Raw genomic sequence first — 16,468 nt, forward strand, 5'->3', positions numbered from 1 at the left:
TCAGCGAGTGCGGTGAAATGTTTTTAATCATCTTAATCGGTGTCCCGGAGGCTCGAGCGGGTGACGCGCCCAGACATGACGAATGGCTACGAATACGTTTTATGGTAATCAAAGTGAACCCAGAAAAGACTGTTTGACGATATATATATATTATGTATTTGCTGCCAGATTCGACTGCCCTATACTGTGCCACTGTGTGAGAGTAGCAATCGGGCGAGTGTAATGTTGTTTATTTTTTTATTTCTTTTTATTATTTAAACAAATCAATACTAACTTAGTGGTTAAGGAAAAATTGTTACTAATATACTAACAATCTATGGATGGAAACGTCTGAATTAAATGATTATTATTATGATTATTATTATTATATGATACAATAGAGCCAGATGTTCGTGTTTTTTAATAGTAATAATTGACAGATCAAGCAGATGTCCGACCCGGTGCTAATTAGAAAACGATTGCCTCTAAACAAAGCAATAGTGTGTGAAGTGTCGCTGTGTCCATCAACCTGAGGCGTAAGTGTAAAACCTCATGTGCCAGTAATTACACCAACAACCACCCTTCACACCGGAACAAAACATTGCAGCAATCTGGCTTAACAGCAGAAATAAGCATGGCAGTACATAGTAGTACTTGTCCCCGGATGACCTCTGTCCCAAAAAGCTCGACTACTACTGAAGAGGTTCAAATCGAGCTTGCTTTGTATCCATTGTTTAAAATATCATCAAAATCATCAAAACATTGATTAGATAAGCGGTTATACAGGTAGGGTTATGAATAGGTCTAATAAGTTACTTAATTTAAGAGGCACTGAGATGGCGATAACAGAATGAATACCCAACAGAATTTGTTATGGGTTCGTTGATAAGCCCAAAGCGCGTTCGGAAGCCTCGTAGCTTAGATTGAAGTTAACGAATTCGCAACACACACAAGATTTATTGAACTATCGCTGCGCAAAAGTCTATCTATGAATTGTTTTTTTTAATACTTAATAATTGTCGTAACACGAAGATGGTCCACCTGATGTTAAGAGAAAAACCATCGCACACTTCGCAGGGCATGCAACATGCATCCTGCAAAGTGTTGGCCGGTGTCCATCAACCTCAGGCGTAGCACACCCGTCCGACCGGAAGACAGCAAAGCTGCTTGGCGGGAGAAATAAGCCTGGCACTTCCCTTGACGAGCTCTGCCTAAAAGTTCTACCCTTAAATCGCATGACTAAATTTATCATTTAAACCGATGGCTCGCACATGTTCAATCAATCTGTCCTCGGCGTTCGTTCAGCTAATGATTGGAGTGCACCGGGGCGCAGGAGGGCGGTGCGGGGCGGGAGGGCAGGAGTATTGTTGCGGCAGGTAATGTGCAAATGGCGCGCCGATCAGCCGCGGTCTGTTTCTAATCACTTTCAGTGTGCCGCTAATGGGTGTCGCGATGCAGCGATGGAGGCTCAAATGGCGCTCAGAGTGTTATGTTTTCATTAGCAATTATCTTAATGCGGTGTAGACATTCAAATATATTATGACTTACTGTTTCCCGCGTTATTCGTCCGCGTTTATCACGGTTTTTTACAAACCTTTTGGTTTCCTGGGATCAAAAGTAGCCTATGTCACTCTACTTCTTTTCCACTAACTGACTGTATCAAAATCAAGTTTATTGGTTAGTTATTTCATGTTTGCGCTTGACTGCAATCTAATGATGCAGCCTAAGGCGGAGCGCGCTTGCCTAGAAGATGCTTATTCACTCTTGATTTGAAGGTACTCATATCAGAAGTATGTAATCATGCTAGCTTCTTCTTCTTTTTTTAATTGGGTGTAAAGCTCCGCTCGTTAACAATTTTGAATCCTACCGCGGGAACTATTTGAGAGATCGGTATAGAAAGTACATGACCTTTTCCATAGCATAGGTGATAAGCATACCATTTTATTACCAGTAAGTTTCATGATGAACGGTTAAGTAGTTTTCGCGCGAAAGCGTAACAAACAAACTTACATTCACATTTATAATATTAGGAGGAAGAATCTTTAAGTAGGTATTTCCTATACTTAAAGAGAAAACGACAAATAAGAAAACAAAACCATGGAAAACAAACACACATACGCATTTATCATAATCGAGGAAAAGAGCTTGTAAGGATTACAGTTCATGGCCCCTTCCATTTGAGACTGCATCAACATTTACCACCAGATGAGATTGCAGTCAAGTGCAAAAATATATATAAATAAATAAAGAAGGAAGAATTCAACAATGGTTAGTTAGTTAGTTAGTTATACGGTTAGACCTCGCTTCGCATTACATTTTCTAACACAACTACTAATTTGCATACTGAACAAAAAGTTCCGAACCCCACTGGATATTATTATTTTGACTTAAAAACACAATTTTAAAACTAAGGAATTCTAGTTTACCTCGAGAATCAATCTCCCGATCCGTAATCCATGCTAACTACTCATCCTCAATGAGCAGTATTTAGGCCGTAGTCCACCACGATGGCCCGGTGCGGATTGGTGGACTCCACACACCTTTGAGAACATTATGGAGAACTCTCAGGCATGCAGGTTTCCTCACGATGTTTTCCTTCACCGTTGAAGCAAGCGACATTTACTTAAAACGCACATAACTTAGTGAAGTTAGAGGTGCTTGCTGGGATTCTGAATAACTCAGAAACCGAGTAGGCTTTATGAATCAGGAAACGCCAGTACTAACCCTTAGTACAAGCTTTGCTCGCTCGCAATCGAGAAGTCGTTTTCGAGTATTTAAATACTTCAACGTCAGAGCTAAAAGGATCTTATACGCATTACTTTAAAGCTCAAATACACCTCAAATTCTTCTGCTAAGGTTTTTTAGAACAAGTAAAACAGGTACATTTTATGTTTAGTATTTAGCTTGTAAATTGTACTGTATTATAATGTATCTGTCTCACTCGCACCCTATCTCTCCATTCTCGCGACGCTGTTATCATTAAAAGATGTCAAAAGTGGTCTTTATTTTTATCATATCTAATAATAGGTCTCTGTGTCCTTGGTTGGTGAGTGCCTCGACATAAAATCTATTTTATAACCTATATTATTAGATAAACAAAAATGACTTAAAATTTAGAAACCTTTTACTTTTACGGTATAATCTATACTCATAATAATAAATAAATATACTACGACAATACACACATCGCCATCTAGCCCCAAAGTAAGCGTTGCTTGAGTTATGCGTACTGAAATGACTGAGGTATATTTAAATGAATAATAAACACGAATACTTATAATATACATATAAATACTCACCCGCTCAAAAACAGTCATGTCTATCACACATTTTTTTTTTCCAATTGTGGGAATCTAACCCTTGCCCTTGGTCTAAGAAAGCGGGGTCGCTGCGCCAATAGGCTGTCAATCGCCTAGCATGGAGGGTATGCACAAGGTAAGCAGATGATTTAAAATGAAGAAATTCTCCAGTACGAGTTATAAAAAGCATAGGATAGGCATTGTAAGAGTTATAAACAGTCTACTCTTAAGTATTTAAGTATAACTCGGACTGGAGATTTTCTTCATTTTATTTATTTATTTTACATCTGGTTAGTACGGCAGGGCTACTTACACTAACTAGATAGAACTACATAATTTATGGACAACTATAAGATGAATGAATGAAAGATGATATTAAACATTATAAAGATATGATATATCATCTGCATACCCTGTGCATACCCTCTATGCAAGCCACTGTCGGGCGGGCGTCAGTATAGAATTTAATATGCGAATACTACTCTCGATTGCGATCGATCCTCTTTCCTCGAGCAAATGTAGTAGGTACTAGGGCTCCAGGTACAGTAAGTAGGCGTAACGTTTCCACGTGTAGCACACATGTGCACAGCACCCGGCGCGCTCGTGACGCGGCGAACTTGCCGCCACGTGAAGGTCGCTGACTATTGAGGGCGCGCGGCGCGAGTGGCGAGAGGACTGCGAGTTGGAAAATCAACATCCAATCAAAATTCTATATTCGAATAGGCCTATCGCTGGCGCCTAATGAACAGACGTACACGTTTTTCACGTTAGTGGTGATAACTTGATTCGTAAACCTAAAACGTTTAAACGACCAATTCATCTTAAGGAATACGATATCCCACATGTCAAAAGTAAATTGTTTTACTATTTTAGAAGTTATTTTAATTTATCTAATTGCTTTCAGGTCGGGGCCCTCATCTACAATTTTTCGGTACCTCGGAGTGTATGTGTCTAAGCGACCAATTTACCTTTCAATCTCCAAATAAAATGTGAGAAAATAAACTAAAGTGAGCAAAAATTTTAAAATAATTAAAAGTTAGCCTTACATGTATAATGACAAATAGAATAGTCTTTAAAATAGAGATTTATAGTTAGTATAGTTAGTCTAGTTTAGACTAGACAAAGAAACTCTCTTATGAAAATTAAGCTTAATTTGCTATACTCCTCGAAAAAATAGGAAATCTGTATAGTGATGTACCCACACATTGCCGAAGATCTGTTTGGTGTGGAGTATAAAGATTGAAGAAATTATAAATTAAACCATACAGATACACCTGGTTTTCGCGGAGTATAGCAAATTAAGCTTATTTATCATAATATATCACGGAATTCCGCAAAGTAACGCCTGCTGATATCCGATATAAAAAAAACTCTTCAGTAAAATTCTACCATCATAAGCACTACGGAGACTTTTTTTACATCCCAGTGAGGTGATGGTGATTTTTTTTTTTATTTAGCTCACCACCGGGTTAAAGAAAAAAAAAATTAAACTAGCTTGTGCAGTATGAAGACATGTTCAGCTACTTACAGGTTACACCACATGCAATAAATAGTGTTAAACTAGCTTACAACTACACAAATAATATACAAGTATATCCAGTGTAGGCAGTGTATAAAATATCATTCAGACGATTTGAAAGATGTAGTCCTGCTATTTTATATTACAACAAAAAGCTAATATTAATTAACTGTATAAAATTAAATGAAATTAATATGAATCAATACAAGCATAAAATAAAGAAATAGTAAAAATTCAAATAGGACACTGATAGAAAACATTTCATGCCTATAAATTTTGAATGAATGAATGAATGAATACACTTTTATTGTACACCAATTTTATAATAAAATAATGGTGATAACTAGACTTATCGAATTAAAAGTTAAAACTGAAGCTACAAGGGCATAACTAAATTTACCAATATATATATAAAAGCGCCTTCTATGAAATACATTATGAATGCTTGAAGCGGCACGCCGGCGCCTGTACCGCGGACCCCGCTGGGCGCGTGGAGGCAGGTACGCGCGGTGGGTCGCTGCAGTACGTGCTAGAAGACATCGCTTTGCATGTCAAAGCGCCTGTTAGCACCCTTGCGTGTCCACACGACGACTTGCTGTCCGGTCGCTCTCAAAATCCGATCTCCAGTCTCAGCCTACAAATGTTCCACAGCTGGGGACGGGCCACTTGCCAATGAGAGATGGACTAACGAGCGTAGACTCTACGCTGCTCTACATAAAACTTAACGAACTATTAGCGATTAGACCGAAATATGGTTTTATTTGTATGGTACTTATTGCAGTATTGACTTCTTATTTATTACCCAAGACATTCATGCAGATGTGTCGCAGCACCCTGCGCCAATCGTCCGTCTAAAATGAAAACATTGGTTGAGTAGTTTTCTATACAATCATATATTAAAATGATGATGATCCTAAGATACCTAACCTAACAAATTTTAATTAAAAATTTCACTAAACCAAAAGAAGCTATTTATTATGATAAGAAATTTTTTATTTGTCGGGTACGCTAATTCGGCGTTAAAGGCTGGATATTGTAAAGTAGTTTTTCCACAAATTTCCTTAATATCGCATAAATGGAATGTATTACGTCTAGAATCGCCAAACTGATTAGAAGTGTTGCTTGTTAATAAGATGCTGTTTAGAGGACTTGAGTTCAGATGATGCTAGATAATAAAAGACTTTTGAAAACGGGTTCCTTTATTCCAAAAGACCTATTTACGGCCATTTTTAAAAACGTTGATTCGTAATATCTTTTGTGGAGAGGTCCGCAGACTGTATTCGGTATTTTGTTTCGCCAAACGACTTCCGCAGTGGAAGCTCAAAGACAACTCCCGACATAACTTTTGATTCCGATTCAAGTGGAATTATTCGAGTTACTAAGACTTTGGTTCGGAAAAGGACCAGAAATTTATAAGGGTGTAGGTACTTTGTTCCAAAGAGAATTTGTCCCTTGAATCTGGATTAGTGGAGAAGTTCAACAACGAATAGATAGTGTTGCAAATAACTGATACAATTATCCGAAGCCTGCAGTATTATAAAACTATATTGCGTATGGTTTATGGAGCCTTATTATCATAAAGAGCTTATCTACCTTAGCGACCCATTGCTGGCCCAGGCTCTTCCATAAGATGACTTTTCAGGCCATGTATATATATCACTCTGCTCCAATACAGTTTAGTTCCCATTCCACGGTTTTGTGCCGCTTGTGTCCAGCAGCTACCTGCGACGCGCTTAATGTCGTCTGTCCACCTCGTGAGGGGGTCGATCTGCGCTTACTAATGTGGGCCTGCCATTCCAGCAACCTGGGACCCTCCTTTCTCCGAACTATGTGCCGACGACTCGTTGAGCTATACCGGTAACTCTGGTTCTGCTACGAATATCCACATTTCTGATTTGATCACGTAGAGATATTCCGAGAATAGCTCTCTCCATTGCTTGGTGACTCTGAGCCTTCTTATGAGGCCTATAGAAACCGTGTACACGGCTAATATTGAAGCATCAAAAACCAGTTCCCTTTAGTAGTGGTTCTCGAACAGGCGTTTAGTCACTTCATTACATTTACCAGTTGACAGTCATTATTTAACCTTTACCTAATGTTCAAAAAGCTTACCGCAAAATTCCGCGGGTGTGACTGAGACGTGCGCGGGGTGTTTTCACGGTTTTTGGACATAATGCATTCTGTATGTTCTTAATTCTATCCTTGATCAGTTCCGTGGCGCAAGGGGCTGCATAGTCTGCTATGCGGCCTTCTGCTTGTGGCACGGAATGGAAAGACGATTTCCATGTACCGATTGGTACTTACTTTCTTGTATTATATTTCGGGCATCATGCAGTAACTGCTTCACATCCTATTATTTAAAGATAATTCCAGTTTATACTCCCAAGCATTAAATTGCCTCACGCGCGGCCATCTGCGCTAAACTAGCGAATAAATCCCCCCTCAAAGCCCACCGCGCACAATAAACAATAAATTAGCGTAATCATGCGATATATCCGTTATTGGCGCGAATTTAAAACATTTATCCGTTACAGATACAATATTTCTTTACTAATCCGCAAAAACTAACGCCCCCCATTTATCTGAGCCCGTGCCCAAATGTTGTCCATTTGTAAAGCAATTTTTATCTTCCCCCTTTATACCCTGCCCCGTGCCCCGCGCCCCCTGCCGGCCCGGGCGGCTCCCGGAGGAGACTTGGGCAGCGTCCCCCGAATGAAATACGTGCGCTATTCGGACAAGTGACGCTCATTTGTTTTTTAACGCACAATGGCTCCTCATTAGAGGCTAGAGCGCGCTCAAGGTAGAAACATACTGATTATATCATATTCTAAGCTTAACACTCGCTTAGCCACAATTACACGGAGTTAAGCAACAACGTACCAACGTTTTATACCAGTAGAGCAACGGGTTGATTATTTTTTTTTTTTGTATGAAAGTACAGTTAATGGGCCGGAGATTAAGACAGTGTTTTCATATTTACGAGAGTTTCAAAATTTTCACAATTTCACTTTTGAAATGTCAAGTCTGTATATTTGTAGTTACTTTCCCACCGCTTCGGAATTTATCTTTTACCTACTAAGAAGATGCCGGCAAGAAACTCTGCAGTTGTTCTTGCCCAATATCAACATTTACAAATATTTTTGTAAATGTTGATATTGGACCTTGCTACCTTGTCTTAAAGGAATTCATCAATTGCATAGCATCTCTGATAAAATAAATGTGTTTTAACACATTGTTTAAACTTATGCATTGGTAGATCCAGAAATACCTTCGGAATCATGATATAAAACCGTACCCTCAACCTCACAAAGGGCTTCTGCACCTTTCGCAGGCGATATGCAGATAACACTTATTTATGTTTGTTTGTATCAAGTCGATTGTTAATTTCAACTTTTTCATTATACCTTAAAACTAATATTAAGTCTCACATTATTGCTCAATGAATGCTTAAATGACAATAACAAAGACCGCCAGCAGTGTCAACTCTGATGAGATTTTAATCCGCGTTCATCTAAATTTCCATCAAATGTTTTGTTTTACGTCAAAGTCAAAGTCATTCCTCTGTTTTCGGCCCTAACCTGCGTTTTGATGTTTGCAGCTTAATCAATCAAAAACATTTACTATTTTATTCCCCTTCATATTTATACGAAAAATCAAGGATCAGCTAATGAGTGAGATTTTACTTTGATTTAAATTGTAGGTACTAAAGACAATACCACTTTTGATCCTTATTTTTGTCTTGTTAGTGTATTTTTTTGTTTCTCTTTTTGTTGTTCTGAGTAATACCAGCAGAGAGTGCCGTAGTTTTAAGTTTTATTTAAAACATCGCTAACGCATGTAGAGTTAGCCTTTAAGAGTGTACACAATGTTAGTTTTAGCCTTTCCTTTGTCCGTTTAGTTTATGAATGTGATTGCATTGTACACCGTTGGCTGCCTATTAAATAAATGAATAGGCTCAGCCAAACAAACCTAGATGAAATTAGCATTTCATTTTAATATTAATAATGGAAATATAATAATACGCGGGCACCACAAAGCGTCCGCGATTCGAGTCACAAAACACGCGGCGCGCGATCCCTGAAATATAAAACATTTGCGGCTTATCGCGCGTTTACTGTTGTGTATTAAAACTGAATCGGAGCGGCTTTGTTTGCTTTCCGTGCGACTGCGTCCTCGCGCCTGCCGCGCACTGCAGTGCTGACAGTGCGGCCGGGGTCGCGGGCCACGAGAAGTCGTCCACTGCGGCCTGCAGAGTTGAGATCTATGGCTAGCTGGGGACCAGAGACACGGCTATAATGACGATCGACGACGATAAACATTTAGTTTAAATAGCTACAATCCGAGAAACCAGGCAAATCTGCACGATGCAATTTATAATTTCGTCAACCAATGAACTCCTCGCCGTAGAGTGTCACCGTGTCGTGTAGTGACGGTTGATTAGAATATAGTTGTAACCCCCCGTCCTCTCCTCTGCGATTCATCCTTGCGCAAAGCGTGGTGATTATGGGCGAATACTCCCGCTGGGAGAGGCCTTTAGTCCAGTGGACCTTTAGGTTGATAATGATGAAACTCCACACCATACCGAAGAATCCTGTGGAGATATTAACAATGCACAATTATTGCTAAGATAACTCACTCATACAAACTATAACGCGCTGGCCACGAGACATTCGCTCCACAAATGTATGGAAATATACCAAGCATTTCACGAAAAGCCGCGACCGAAACCGCGGCGTGCGACGCGCCCACCCATACATGTATTGCGCGAAAATTGCGACGCGCTTTGTCCCGTGGCCAGCACGTAACTTCACTAACTTGCAAAGTCAACATCTCCTGAGAATGTTCTGGTATCGCAGCGAAACGTGCATTTTGGAAGATTTGTGTGGAGTGTATATTATAAGTTGCACCGTGCAGATTTGCCTGGTATTCGCGCAGTGTTATTATTTATAATCATAATCATGATCCCATAGCCGAGCCACTACAGGGCACGGATGCTATCAGAATGAGACTCCACAGTACATACGCCTTTGAGAACGTTATGGAGAAGTATTAGACATGCAGGTTTCCTTACGTTGTTTTGCTGAAGCAAATTAACCATGTAGGTATTTTCAAGGTACGGCACAAATGGGTCAAACACTGTTTTAATAGTGTACTAGCTACAGTGCTCTTATAGCTCGACGTTTGAACTAAACGGCTGTACATACGAAGCGAATAGGCGCATATATCACTATAGCATTTTAGTTTGAACTGAAACTGTTGTCTTTGCACTAGTTGACTGCCATTCAAATGTTAGCACCTGCAATGTGTGAGAGATATGCCTGCCCACACGTATGCCACTTATGTAGGTACAACGATTATTTCTTGTAAGGTAACGGTACTATGTTGCAAAATTAAATATTATGTATTTCACAGTATCTGAACTCTACATGTATCTAGCCTTTTTGTTTATCAAATATTTCTTTATATAAATAGGCACATACATGGCACTTTGATGCATTACAGAATGAATGTTAAGTAGTTAATGTTGATGATTGGAACAGTCTCTTGCCAGCTATCTGCCTTTCGAACCGGTGGTAGTCACTAAAACACGCTAGTTGACGCTTCGACGTGAACGAACCTACTGAGAAATAGTATTATATTATGAAAGAATAGAATTAAATTGGTAGTGGTGAATAGTCGCTGGGAGATACGCAATACTCACACACGCAGTATGCCGCTGTGGACAGCGGCTCTGCTGGCGGCAGCGGGGTGCGCACTGGCGGCCGGCTCGCGAGGTGGGTCAATATTTAAAAACTACAAAAAATCAAACATATAGCTATTTGTAATTTGCGCGTTTTGTTATACTTAAATGTTAACGTTCAATGAATAAATATAATATTATTGTTCCGCACTCAAAAGTATAAAAACTTTAATAAATAAAGTGTAATGCAACACAGTCCATACAGTTTCGTGGCCTTATCGCTACCCAGCAATCTCTTCTAGGTACCTAACCGATGGCGATAAAGGGATATAGATCTACTAAGCACACCACAGTCCAGAATTAATTCATACCTTTTATGAAACCATTTTATTTAATGCTCAATTCAAATCTTTTCCTGTACCAACTTCCATATATTTTGAGATAATTGTTATGAAAAAAAAAAGATCCGCTACTCTTGTTTGAACTAAAACAAATTAATATAATTTATTTGACCTGAACAACGAGGCACGATAAACTGCTTTGTTATTTTCGTGGTTAGTACTTATGATCGACTTTTGATTCCGGTGCTGGGTGAGATTTTCATGTCGGTAAAACCATCGTCTCGCTAGGTATTATCAATAACATGACGTGATAATTCGTTGTCAAAGTTCGCCAATCGGCAAACGTACAGCGCGGAGTACTAAATCTTTCTCTTCTGCGACAGAGGGGCCTGAACCCACCAAAGGGACGTTAGTAGGCCGAGGGTGGGTACGATGAAAGTCATTATAAAGGAGATGCATACAAATGAAGATATTTGGTGCAATAGGTGGGGACCTTCATGAAATAAGCTTTTGGAATGTTTAAAGAATTCGGCTCCGCTTTCATCTCTCACAAGATAGAAAACTGTATGTTGTTGCTATAATGTTAACAGTTGGTGATGGAAAAGAGCAACTGCTGAGTATCTTTCCGGCTTCTTCTCGGTGGAATCTGTATTCCGAATCGTTGGTAGAGTCCCTACAAACAACAAGTGCTTATATTATGCCTACCTACTTGGAAATAAATGAATTTTGTTTTTTTTTTTAATGTTATAGAGTTGAGCACTGAAAGCCGATTGCAAGGATTAGTCGAAACCCTCCGCAGACAGTTGATGCACGACAACTCTGACTACTCGCTCGAAACACCTGTAACCGCTGGAGCGGCGCGTGTGCGAGCAGAGCACGAGGACGCAGCCCGCGGGCTCGCCAGCAACTACTACGTGTCGAAGCTGTACCAGGGAAGCAACGGGCACGATGACTATCTCTCTAATCACAAACAACAGCAGAGTGGACATAGAACGAACCCTGAGCTTCCTGTATCGAAGAAAGATCTGTTATATTACATTGATGATGACAAGTTAGTCAGCGAGAAATCAGAACGGACGTATAAAACCTTAAAGGTACGAGTTTATTTCAAAATTTAGTTGAAATGCCAATGTCAACCAATGAGAAAGGTTCAGATGTAAAAACAAACCAACGTTTAGCTTAACTTAGTAGCTTATCGTTTTATAGTAGTAGTAGTAGTAGTAGTAGTAGTAGTAGTAGTAGTAGTAGTAGTAGTAGTAGTAGTAGTAGTTTCTATTCGAGGTACAATTTTCATTGGTCCGTATTTGCATTTCAAACACACAGTCTCTATTCCTCCCCCAATATTTGCTGAAGTGACCACCGAGTTTTAGCTAGAAATCCCTCATAACTTGTACTCTCTTGGTCTGTTTTGTATGTTTATATCTCTGTTACTACTGTTTACTTACTGTTACTGCATACAATAAAAGTGCAGCATTCATTCATTCCTAACCCAATTCCTCACCTGAGAAGTTGGGTATAAAATTAAAGACTCTCTAAAAGGAATAAGGAAAGCGTGATTTATAGAACTTGAACTTGGCAGGGGAGCCGTCGATGCCGCCGCAGCGGACAGAATGTGTTCATCCTGGAGGAGGGCCCGGGCGCGGTGGCCGTCGTGAGCCTGGGCGGCGCGCCCGCGCCCGCGGTGCGGCTCCCTGGCGGCCGACGAGCCGGAGCCACCTCCGCCCGCCGCCAGCGACCGCGAGGGGCGGCCGACCATGTAGTGGCGGACTGCGGTCGGTTGGCGAAGGATAGCTTACGCGAGCCGAGACTAGCCCGTGACTTCTGTTCTGCTCGACGTGATATAATGCTCGACTACTTGCTAACGATGGAGGAAAATTCTTAGTAATTGATATTTCTTTCTATGCTCGCTGTGATCAGTAAAAGGACGTTAACACGGCAACAATATCAATTTAAAGGAAAGCTCGTAAAAATGCTCATTAGAGTAAAAGAAACCTCTTTTGCGCGGTCGGTCCTTTCATGCGCTACACGTAGTATGGTTTGATCTAAAGTAGCACCAAGATTTAAAAATTAAAATTGACTTGACAATCCGGATTGGTATCACGAGAATGCTCTGAGATGCATTCAGGGGATTACAACTTCATACGTTTGAACCGAAAGATGAGTGTTATTCCAGCATCAAAAACATTTCAAGGAGGGTTGGCACAAGCAGGCGGTCTGTGGGTCCCTTCCAGCTTCCATTTTCCCAACTACTTATAATATGAGTAGCTCTAATCAAGCGCGCTCGACCATAAGGTGTGATTGCAATCAAGTGTTCGTCTATATACTAAAAAAGAAAAATGGTATAGGACAAGTAGGTGAGCAGTGGGCTATTCATAGGCTAAGAATGAAGAGTAGAATTAAAAAGGATTATTATAAAAGCTACATAAGTGTGGCTTGTCATGACTTTAGATCAGAATACAGTATATACAGAATACACTGCGACCACGAACCCGTCTGGCCAGCGTGCTGGTTATGGGAAAATCCTCCCGGAGAGGCCTTACTGCAGCAGTGGATTGTTACAGGCTTGTATTGATTGATTGCAAAAGCAATGACACTGTATAAAAACCTCCATTTCCTCCCTAAACTGACAATAATGACTTCAATAGCAAATTCAGTTCATGTATTGCGGTTAAGTGTTGCAGCCTAGCTGTCACATATCGAAACAAATCGGTGCCGGGAGCAACCATCCCCGACTATAGCCCGTCCAGCCCACGTTATAGCCCGTATAGCCGTCGCTATAGCCCATCATGTAGCCCGTGTGGCCAGTTTATAGTTTAGCGGATATTGCGAGTGGCCCTGCGTTTTATTGCACGTTCCATTCGCAAGACAATAAATTTTTATTATACACCGAGTTATTTTGGTAGCGACTTACGTTATTTTATTATTAACAGTTTGAAATATGAACTTGCTTTTAAGTTTTCTGCTCGTTTTCAATTATGTTAATGTATTTATCGATCTTTTTAATAAACCACTATAAAATAATTCTGTACTTTTGTTTGATGAAAGTAGGTACAATAAATTCTGAACCATTTGAGAATTGAACCTTGTGTTCCATAGTTAAATATCCGAACGAGACATCTGCATAAAATCGTCTACGAAAGATACTACAGGAACCTACAGGAATCCTTTGAGGTGTTTGATGATTTGTTTATGAAATGGTTTTAATACCGCTCATCGTGTCTTATCGTTTTACAATTTTACAAGATTTTTCTTTTTACAGTATAAAAAAGATTGTTAAATTATAAAAGTTGATATTGAAAATTTAAAACGAGCAACTAAAGAGTTTCGTGTGGTAGGGAACCGAGTGTCTTCCGAATCGGTGGTAGAGTCATGAAACAAACAGACAGACAAACAGACATCCTTCATGTTTCATGGGCGCTTAGGTATATAATGTAGGCCTACTTGAATTAAATTAATTTTGTATTATTTTTTAACACTCCCAAAGGTTTTTTTTTTCATGGAGAAGTCCATTGGATAGCTCTCGCCACACATACGTAACTAGAAAGATTATGAAGGACTTTTACCAAAGAGAACCCCACTGGGTTATGGGAACTTTTGACCACAAAACCGCACCTTCAGGTTACGTACCTACATACTAACTTATGTAGTCTAATGCTACCAATCAAACACAATTAGGTGATTTAAAACATTTTTTTATTGTGACTGAAGTTCACTAGATCTCAGAAAACACACCTCTTGTCTAAACGATGACGTATGGTTTCCTAGAAACAATATTCAGAGTTTTTGTTATCAATAGAACGATGAGTCCCAGTGTTCAACTCATGCGCGGAAAAAGCATCCTTGTTCAGCTCTACACAAAGTATTTCAGCTATTCTTGATTTTACGACGTTCCCTATTCCCATCCGAATTTCTGACTTCATGGTTTTGAAGCAGTCTAAGATGGTAGCGGGTTACCTTATAAGGCGTATTGAAGTTATATCAAACTCATACCCCTAATATTTCTAAGGGACTTCGTATCTGGAACACTTATTCGTTTGGCGGCTTTGCCAGTAAAATGATAACTAAACACGGTCGTAGCCTCCCACTCGACCGGTTCGAAGAAAATGCAGAAACTGTACCTAAATCGCAGCTCGAACGCGGCACCTCGCACTTTAAGACCACATCACTCTCTATTGAGTCAGGGAGGTCGGCAAAAAAAGTTGTTCCCGGATATTTTCAATAAAAACAAATGTACTTACCGATCTACATTCAATATCTATACAATCATTACCTAAAAATAAAATAGTGGGTACTTACTCGTACAGGCTCACGTAGAACTTCAATCTGGATAAAATAATTCAACATTATTTAGAAGCGTAATAGCCTATCGGTTAGGGTTTCGGCCTCCCTTCCAGTACCGAGTTCGATCCCCAAGACCTCTAAGTTTTATAATCAATTTAGACAGTTCAAATATCCTGAGGAAACCGGCATGGGAGTTCTCAAAGTTGAGAATAGTTACCAATCTGCAACTAGCCGCCGTGTGCGCATCACCCTGAGCTAAGCCGACCACCAGCCGAAACAGCATTGCAACAAAGCCGATGATGAGTCGATGATGATGTTGACGATGATCAGCCTATTACCATCCCACCGGCCCGCCAACGGCAACATGTACAGGACGAAATAAACTCAGGCAAGCACATCGCTCGTAGAAACTCTTTATTTTACAATCTGTGCGATTCATTGTACCTACCCACTGCAGATTATTGTGAAGGTTTGCACTCTCGGCTTCCACTCACTCACCGCGGGTCCCACACCAGTTCGTTGACGGGCACCCAGCCCTCGGTAGTAGTGCGAGCGCCGTCCGCACGAGCCCCCCTGTCCCCGCCCGGGCGCCCCCGCTGCGCGCCGCCGGGGCCCTCGCCGCAGAATACATACAATTTTTTATTCCTATCAGAGTCTTTACCCAGCGAGTCAGTGTGACACGATTAGGTGTGATTTGTTAGAAACTTACTATTTCTATTCGGACTGAGAGTAGGTAAGCTTTAAGGTATTTAATCAATAAACGTCATATAACGTCGAAACAGTTAGTGTTTTGTTATTATTTAACTGTAATCTACAACCTTTCCACTTAGGTAAAATACCAACGTAACCCATCGCATGCTCGCAAGCAAGTGTAGTATGATAGACATGTATATGTATAAATGCTCACGGTCAGGTGAAGTCCATCCGATCGCGGCGGGGACCCGTTGGTTTTGAACAGCTAAAAATAGTAAACAGTAAATAGTCAAAAAGCCCTTCTCTACCATTAACCTATTAAAATAAAACTTAAGCTCATTCAAATGACACGCGCTGTAAAAAAATACGTCACGGCAGGGGTTCCCAACCTTTTAAGCCCACGGCACACTAATGTGATGCTTGGTGCTTGGCTTGGTGATCTCCACACAGATTTTCAAAAGCAAATCAAAATAATCACGGCTGAGAATTGAATTATTATTGCTTTTGTTTTTATTTTTCAAGGTTGGGAAGTCCTGTAGGCTTATAATATGGTACCAACTATAAATCTTACCAAAGTAAATGTAGAAAACCAAAATAGAATGGACATCATCTCGAATAATCCAAAACACAAACACCTATTAAAAGTGAAGATAATCAATTAGGTGAGAATAATTGA

This window comes from Pararge aegeria, chromosome 25 (genome assembly GCF_905163445.1).
Source record: "Pararge aegeria chromosome 25, ilParAegt1.1, whole genome shotgun sequence".
In the NCBI taxonomy this organism is placed as follows: Eukaryota; Metazoa; Arthropoda; class Insecta; order Lepidoptera; family Nymphalidae; genus Pararge; species Pararge aegeria.